This window comes from Vombatus ursinus, unplaced genomic scaffold (assembly GCF_900497805.2).
Source record: "Vombatus ursinus unplaced genomic scaffold, bare-nosed wombat genome assembly UNPS02009205.1, whole genome shotgun sequence".
Taxonomy (NCBI): Eukaryota; Metazoa; Chordata; class Mammalia; order Diprotodontia; family Vombatidae; genus Vombatus; species Vombatus ursinus.
The window spans coordinates 45,771,885-45,781,274 of NW_020948983.1; the positions used below are offsets into that span (position 1 = coordinate 45,771,885).

General features: G+C 38.4%; 1 protein-coding gene across 1 annotated transcript in view; it reads left to right on the forward strand.

Moving 5' to 3' along the window:
- The first annotated feature begins 6,097 nt into the window (after positions 1-6,097).
- TJP1 (tight junction protein 1) overlaps positions 6,098-9,390 on the forward strand; it is a 133,740-nt gene continuing 130,447 nt past the window's right edge. The window contains exon 1 of the mRNA XM_027851528.1: positions 6,098-6,227. The gene's annotated coding sequence lies outside the window, so the exon portion shown is untranslated. The remainder of the gene's footprint in view (positions 6,228-9,390) is intronic.

The window sequence follows — 9,390 nt, forward strand, 5'->3', positions numbered from 1 at the left end:
ATTTAACCAATACCAAATAAATCGAACATTTCCAAATACATCATAGAACAGAAAAAGAGAATTTTATATGGAACTGAGAATCTCTATTATTTACAGCTTGCTTTAACTTTTAAATATAAAATAAATTCAGCATTTCAAAGTTGTCCTTGTCAGTGATTCTTTCTGACCTTCCCTGTTCAATTATGTCATTTAGAAAAAAAAAACTCTTTTCTGTTCTTTTTTTTTTTCTGTTTATCCTATCCCTAGCCCTGTTCTCCCCAACACCAACCCCCAAATTGAAAGGAAAAAACAAAACAAAAACACAATAAACCCTTGTAACAAATATGCAGTTGAACAAAATAAATTCTCACACTGACCATCTGATACTCCTACCCCCTTATTTTATTAGAGAACAGAGTTGTTGATTTGATAAACTAATTTATGTTAACATATTAATGTGTTAACTCTTCTAGATAACATTTGTATTTTTAAGTGGAGGATTTCATGGACTGACACACCAAAAAGCAATTGATAGAAGATATTTTAGCTACTTTTGGCAGGCCTAGAGAGATTTGTGGCTGGACAGGGAGAAGGGTATTTTTAGTGACTCTCAAGTCAGACTTCATCTTCATCAGAACTGAGAATTGTGGCAATTCTTGAGTTTGCAGTAGCCACAGCTTTTTAAAAAAATAATCTTATTTTTTAAAATTCTGAATTTAATGAGCACCAGAAAGAGAAAACATTTACATATACAAAGTAGAATAAAAATAAGGATCATATGTAAAAACTCAAATATTTATTATGTATAGCTTGCTTTTAAAAAATATAGTAACACTTACTAGCTGTGTGACCCTGGGCAAGTCACTTAACCCCAATTGCCTTTAAAAAAATATAGTAAATTAAACAAGTTACTTTCAAGGCTATTCTGCATGTCTATGTTTCCTTAAGAATTTTTTTCTGTTCTCTTCTGTGCGTTTAAAAAAATGCTTCAATGCTCCTTTCTTTCTTGACTTTTTTTTTTTTTTGCAATCCTATTGTTACCTCTTCCTTGTCCCTTCTCCCTAATTAAAAAAAGAAAAACATAATCCTTGTAGCAGGTAAGCAGAGTTAAGGAAAACATCTACACATTTACTGCATCCAAAAATGTATCTCATTCTTAACCTTGAGACTATTACCTCTTTGTCAGGAGGTGGGTAGTTAGTCCCTTGGAATCATGTTTAGTCACTTCATTCATTAGAGTTCTTATGTCTTTCAAAGTTGTTTTTCTTTAGTGTTGTTGTTACTGTATAAATTGTTTTCCTGGTTCTGCTTACTTCACTCTGCCTCAGTTCATACAAGTCTTCTCAAGTTTCTTTGAAATAGGCTCTTTTGTCATTTCATATATATAATAATATTCTATTATATTCATATGCCATAATTTGTTCACTCATTCCTCAACTGATGGTGGCTGTGCCCCTTTGTTACCATTTCTTTGTTACAATAAAAATGATTGCTATGAATATTTTTGTGTACATGGGTCTTTTTCCTCTTCAATCTCTTCTGGTATGTATATATGTCTAGTAGTGGTATTGCTGCATCAAAGGGTGTGCATAATATAGTGCCTTTGGGTGCAAAGTTCTAAACTGCATTCCAGAATACCCTTACATTTCATTCTTGAGCTTTTACTCCTGTTGTTGTCAGAGTGTTAGGTACAGTTAAGTATGAAATTATACTGGAATGTGGCCTAGTTTTTTAGATAGATGTGTATCTAGGGTACAAGCAAAATACATAATTCATGTTATTTTGCTTAGCACCCAACACAGTGCTTTACACAAGGAAGCACTTTATAAATCTTGAATTTAAACAATCAAAGAAAGATGTGGAATATATGATTTGCATTTGATTTGCTTAACTGGATCATGATTTTCATATGAATTATTTTGACCTTTTGGGCCCCATGCCATGTCCCCTGCTTCACTGTATTCTAGTAGCATATATGTGATAAAAGTATAAAGTCCATTGGATTTGAAGTCAGAACCTGGGTTCAAATTTTTGCTCTGCCACTTGCTATTGGTATAACCTTTGCAAAACCCTTGGCAAATGACTTACTTCAGATCAAACAGGTCGTAGGCAGAATTCAAGGCATCCAAATCCAATGCTGTTTCCACTATGCCAAACTGCTTTTTCTGTGGATCACATTGCAAATCTGTGGGCAAAAAAGGAAATGCTTATCCAGATATTTCTATAATTTAAAGAAAAGTTATATCAAAAGATCTGATTTCAATCCATCACACCTCAGTAGATGGTTTCTTGAGTGGCCATGACCAAATTCATCATCTAATAGTCAGCCTTCTAGTGGTGGTGAGCCTCTTAGAATTTAGTCGTGATGATTTTCAAATAACAGTTATCAGGCCCATACCCGAAGACTTCTCAGTTTCAAGTAGGACCTGCCAGAACTTTTCCTCTGCTAGAATCACCTTCAGGAATCTGGGCCTCTTCCACTTCAATTCAATTCAATTCAATTTAATTCAGCGAGTAATTACTGAAAGACTACTACGTGCTAAGCATTGTGCTAGATGCTGGTGATACAAAGACAAAACCCAAAGATGTTTGCCCTCAAAGAGCTCTTATTCTGCTGTGGGGGAAACAACTTGTGCACACATAAGTAAATCTAAAATATATAAAGTAATTTTGGTAGCAATAAATACTAATAAGTGTGGGGGTGGGGTGGGGATCAGGAAATTCTATTTTTGGAGGTGGCTTTTGAAGTGTACCTCGATGGGAGCTACAGATCATGATGAGATATCAGAATAGAACTTTAATACAGAAAAGGGAAGTTTAAATTTTTTTTTCCAAAATCTACATTTCAAAAGGAGAAAACCTTGCAATGAATTGTAAATGAATAGAAAACTTGATTCCTTCATCTGTTAAATGAAGGATTTGTTTAAATGATTTCTGAGGTACCTTTCAGCTCTGAGGTCCTGAGAGGCCAAGTAATTTACTCAGAGTCACACAGCTATTGTCAGAGGTGGAAACTAAATCCAGGTTCTCCAATTCCAAATCCCATGTACTTTCCACTTTATCATGCTGTTTTGTTTTACTTTTCCTTTGAGACAGGAAGGAAGGAAATGTGCAATGAATGATACTAAGAAATTGTGAGAAATGGAAGATGGGAGAAGGGTTCTGATTGGAATGCCACATTCATTCACTACCATCCAGCTCTATTTCTTGTATTAACATATTTTTAAAAAACAGGCCCCTGATTTCCCTGGTATAGGGAACTTTCAGGGAGGACAATCCCTCTACAAATGCAAATCTATACCTTCTCTGCAACTTAGAGTCTTAGCTAGGTGTCTGGGAGCAGGTATGCAGCTTTTGCCTCACAATCAGTATTTTTTGTGGTGAAAGACTCAAGTTGAACCCAAGTCTTCTTGACTTGAATGTTGGCTCTCTGCCATCCCCACTCGATTCTCCCTTTCCACTGGCTGCTTCCCTCCTGCATACAAATATGCCCATGTCTCCTCCATCCTCAGAACACCTTCACTTCTTCCAGCAGCCCCCATTAGGTCTGGTCCCACATAGAATGCCATTTACAATAGGTCCCACTACTTCCCTTCCTCTCACTCCCTTCTTAACTCAGCAGTCGGCCTTCTGACCTTGTCATTCAACTGAAACCACTCTCTTCAAAGTTACTAAAGGATATCTTAACTGCTAAATCTAACATCCTTTTCTCAGTCTTAATCCTTTTTGATCTCTCTGCAGCCTTTGACATTGTGCATCATCTTTTTCTCCTTGATATTGCCAGGTGGTGCAATGGATAGAGCACTAGACCTGGAGTCAGAAAGATCTGAGCTCAGAATCCTGCCTTAAATCAAATGAGGTAATATATGTAAAGCACTTTGTACACCTTAAAGTGCCACATAAAGCCTGCCTATTAAAATCCCTATAGTTTCTTTTCTCCAGGTTTTCATGACACTGCGTTCTCTAGATTCTCCTCTGACCTGTCTGACCGCTCTTTCTGAAGTTCCTTTGCTAGATCTTCATTCAAGTCATGTTCACTAACCCTGGGTGGCTCTCAAAGCTCTGTCCTAGGCCCTCTTCTCTTTTACTTCTATACTTTTTAACTTGGTGATGTCATCAGCTCTCATGGAATCAACTACAATCTCTATGCAGATGATTCTCAGGTCTGTTTGTTCAGCCCTAACCTCTGTCTTGGTCTCCAGTTTTTATCTCTAGTTGTCTATTTGACATCTTGAACTGCATGTCTCGTAGATATAGTAAGCTACACATATCCAAAACCGCACTCATTCTCCCCAAAATCTCCTCTTCTTAACCTCCTTATGACTGGGAAGGGTACCCCTGTCATTCTATCACCTGGGCAGGCTTGCAATCTAGGTGTCATTCTCCATTTCTCACTCCAATCTGGTGCCATAACATCTCTCGTAAACCATTTCTTGTTTCCCGACGCTGCCACTATTCTAGGGTAGGCCTTCATCACCTTATGCCTGGACTGTTGTAGTAGCCTGCTGGTGGGTTTGCCTGCCACTCCAGTCCATCCTCCACTCAAAGTGATTTCCTAAAACATGAATGTGACCATGTCACCTTCCTATTCAATAGTGACTCTCTATTACCTTTAAGATCAAATATCAAATCCTCTGTCATTCAAAGCCTTTCATAACCTGCCTCCCCCCACACCCCTGAACATTTCCAGTTTTCTAATTTACCTTATTCTTGTTCTTGTACTCTGAGATTCGGTAACACTGGCTTCCTTGCTGTTCCTAGTACAAGACACTCCATCTCCCTACTCCAGAAATTTTCACTGGCTGTCCCCCATTCCTGGAATTCTGTTCTTCCTCATTTCTGCCTCCTGGTTTTATTCAATGCCATCTAAAATCCTGCATTCTGCAAGAAGCCTTTCCCAATCCTCCTTATGGCTTGTGCCGACCCTCTGAGATTAGCTCCGATTTATTGTCTATACTGTTTGTTTGTACACAGTGGTTTGCATTCTGTCTTCTCCCATGAGAGTGTGAGCTGCTAGAGAGCAGGGACTGTCTTTTGCTTCACTTTGTACCCCCAGTGCCTACCATGGTGCTTGGCATATAGTAGGTGCTTAATAAGTGCTAGACCTGACTGATTATCGACAACTAAAGTTTAGTCTGGGCCAAAGTATGAGACAAGGCTCTTCTGCATGTATTTTAACAGTGGTAGTAACATTGATTTTTTGTTCTGCTACAACCCACTTTCCATATAGGCTATTCCTAGAGCAGAGTAATGGAGCCCCTATTTCCTGTTTCCAGAAGGACAATTCCAAAATTGAAACTACTTGAAATCTATGACAGGGGTCTGGGTTAATGATTCTTAGTTTCAAATATTCACCATTCTCAAGGCCAACACACTTACAAAAAAAGTCCTGGTTTTAGAGCCAGAGGCCGGGGTTCAAATTCTAGTTCTGCAATTTAGGGGATGTTGGGCAGCTAATAATAGCTAATAGCTGACATTTATACCGCACTTTGTGTGTAGCACTGTGCTAAGTGCTTTACAATCTCATTGATCCTCATGACAAATCTGGAAAGTAGGTGCAGTTATTATCCCCATCTTACAGATGAGGAAAGTGAAGCAGACAGAGAGAGGTTGGGACTTGCTCAGGGTCACATAGCTAATTAGTATCTAAGGTCAAATTTGAGCTCAGCTCTTCCTGACTCCAGGCCCAGGGCTTTACTGTGTGCCACTTAGCTGCTCCTAGGGCAGGACCCATACCCTTTCCCTCGACTATAAAATAGGAAAGTAGGGCTAGATGATTTCTAAGACACTTTCAAGCTCTAAATCCTGTGCTTCTACCACTATTAACTATTTTATTTTTATTATATAGGGTCTAGAGCCCCTTGAATACCTGAGGAAGGAACTCCTGACAAATGACTTTGGAAGGGTGCCAGCCTTAGCTACCTCCATTTCAGCCCAGGGTCCCAGTCTAGACTCCTGGAGTTTAGCCCAGCCTAACTCGTGCACCTCCCCCACTGGGAGAAGGGGGAGGGCACAAGCATTTCCATGTTAATTGCCCGAGTTGGAAAGGGAGGAAACTCACAGAAAGTAGGAGAGGAATGTCCCTGTGACCTGCTCTCTCCACCTCCATTGTCTATGAAGGGAAAAGGAAGAAGGGGATTCAGGGAGATCACCGGACCCCAGGATTTCTGTATTCCCTGGGATCTCTATAACAGATCCCGTCTGAATGGGCAGGCCTTCTGCTGCAGTAGAAGCAGCAGGCGGCAAAGGTAGGTCTAGTACTGCAGATATGGCTTTTCTTCTAGCCTCCAGACCTTCCTAAAAGTGGCTGAGCTATATTTTGTGCCAGGCCAAACCAGCCTCTTCTTTCTTATCTCTCTAGCTGTAGTATGGATAAACATGTTTATGTTTTAATAAGTTTGTGGTTCCCACTAGATTTTCTAGTGGGAAAAATGTGAATGTCCCTTTTGAGGGATGGCAAAATCTCAGCAGGGAAAGATGTCTAAGTGAAACAAAGTTGAGTTCTTAGGAAGAACAGAAAGAGAGAGAAAAGGAAGGCAGAGAAATAATCTGGGAAGAGAAGAGAGTAATTCAGTACACAGAGTTTAAGCTTTCCAGATTCTAGCTTTTTGTGCTCAGTGGAATTTGCCTTAAAAGGAATTAGAGAACAAAGATTTTAAATCTCTTAGGTATTCATTGCATTCCTTTGACCTTTTCGTGATTTTAGTTGAGTTAAAATAACAGTAAGCATGAGGATAATTTTTTATTTTCATGCTATTTAAGGCACCAATTACTTGCTGTGTTCAGGACATAAGAGAAGTAAATTAGGCTTTGTGGAAATATTTTCAAACAATTCAGGGACAGGAAAAAACCACACCCTTTCAAAACACACACACATGCATAAGGAGTTTAGCTGAATTTTGATACACCTTTTAAAAATGTGCTCAGCTTTTGTAAAAAAGAAAATTTTTTAAAAAAATCTTCTTTCCTAGAGTACATATTCATTTAAGGGAATATTGACTGCAAACATAGTTAAAATAACATTTGCTTGTAATGGCACATTTGGGGACCATTGCATATATATAAAGTATATATCATTTTTCCAAAACACTTAATGGCCTGAAAGCAACTTAATAATTAAATGATACAAAAAATCACAACACCAATGGAAAAAGCCTTCAGCATGGAATCAACTAGTTAATTCCCTGGGGATCTTTCCAGATTGTTTCCACAGTTTTTTTCCTAATGCATTGTCCAAATGTGTCCAAACTTGGTTGACTAAAGAAAAGGGTTATTTTAGGATATAGGTTGGATATTAAGAAATTAATGGTTCTTCTTTAACCACTTTACTTTGCCCTTTTTTAGGGCTGAGGATATTTTGAACAACACTCTTGCAAAGTAGAGTAACTACAGCTATGCTTCGGTTTTTTACTACACCAATTCCCCTGAAGTCAGTTTAGACACCTAATTACAAAGCTGGGACAGAAATGTTGCATGAGAATTTGTTTGCATGTAGTTGGTTTTCATTCCAGATCTCCTCAATTATTATGTTCAGTGTTCTTATATGTGATTTTTTCAGGAAATGATGTCTAGTGAAATCTCCATATTCAAAAAGGCATTTTAACACTTATTAAATCATGATGGGCTAATTTGAAATTCTATGTATGCCTTTATTTATTCGTGAGATTCCTGTGCATCAAAATTGCACTTCAAGAAAATTAGTACATTAAATTATATATGGCTTTGAACAAGTAAACAAAGGCATAGGAGTAAATTGGAATATCTGTGTGTGTCCTGTGTGTGTAAATAACACTAATATACACTGAAAACACTCAAACAGGTTCATCAATTAAAATATCAAATTAACTTGAACATTCTAATCACATATCATAGAGTAGAATTGAACTGTCTTGAGTTTTTCTTAAAGTTATAACATTTTACCAGCAACACCAATGAGCTATGCAGTTCTTAAGGAGATCTGTTTGGAAGGTGTTTCTTAAACAATTGAAAAATTCCACATAAATCTTCGTATGATTCACTTCAGTTGAATTGGCTTAGTAGTCCTTAAGCTTTTCATAGTAAACATTCTTTAAATAGTTTTCTAATGAAAAATAACTTATGGTCTTTCAATACACTTCACTGACTACCAACTTTAAAAAGAAATCTGTACAGTACTATTCTCGGTTCAGCTCAAAATTGTTCCAATTAATTCTTCTAACATCTTATAATGTCCTTGCACAAGAACTTACTAGTTTCTAACACTGAAAAATAGTTCTAGAATTTTACAAGTGGGGAAACTATAACATAAAGAGCAAAAGTGATTTGTCCACAATAACGTGAATGAATGTGTTAGTTAAAGTATATTTGAAGGCAGCGAGAGTAACTTCCGTAGCTCTTTGTTGGCAGACTGGAACCACCTTCCTTTCTTTTCTGTGGGGGCAGCTCTAAGTGGTGAAGTGAATAGAGCCTGCCTGGAGTCAGAAGACCTCAGGTCAAATTTGGATTCAGACACTAGCTGTGTGACCCCAGGCAAGTCACTAAACCTCTGTTTGACTTAGTTTCTTCATCTGTAAAATGGGAATAATAATAACACCTACCTCCCAGAGTTGTTTTGAGGATCAACTGAGGTAATAATTATAAAATGCCAGGTACATATTAAGTGCTACAGTGATGTGATATTATATTATTATCTAAATTCCTGACCAGTGCTGGGTCTTCACTACTGCTCTATAGTCTATTGTATTTTAACTCTATACCATTCTCTGCTGTTCCAAACCTTATCCTTTCTTGCCAAACTGCCACCCTACAGTGGCTGATATAGCTAACATTTATGTCGTCTGGCTCCAGACAGTGACTCCTCCAAGATTATTTTACTTTCACATTATTCTTCTCGGAGGGCTCTGCATTCCTACATTCCATCCAAACTGGCTTACCTGCTGTTCCACTTACCTGACATTCCACTTGTCTCTGTATTGCACGTGCTGTTCTCTATGCCTGGGATGCTTACTCTCTTCATGGGGTGATAGTATCGAAGAGCTCAGAAGGACTTCAGAAAGCCATTTGGTCCCCCCTTCCCACTCCCCTCACTTTACAGATCAGGAAACTGAGTCTTAGGGAAGACTTGCCCAGGATCACATAGGTAATCAGCATGAGAGTCAGAATTGAAGCCCATGTCCTCTGACTCCTGAGTCATCACAGCACAGTCTTGCTTCAAGGCTGTGCTCAAGTTCCTGTAGATGGCCCATCCAAAATCCTGCAGGTGTTACTGGGCTGCCCTAGGATATATTGGTACATATGTCATGTTTACTTACATATATATGTGTGCGTGTGTGTGTATATGTATGTATGTATGTATGTTGTCATACCTCCTATATAATAGACACTTCTTATTTCCTCTCTCCCCCTCCCCTGTGTTCCTCCGCCCCCCCCCTC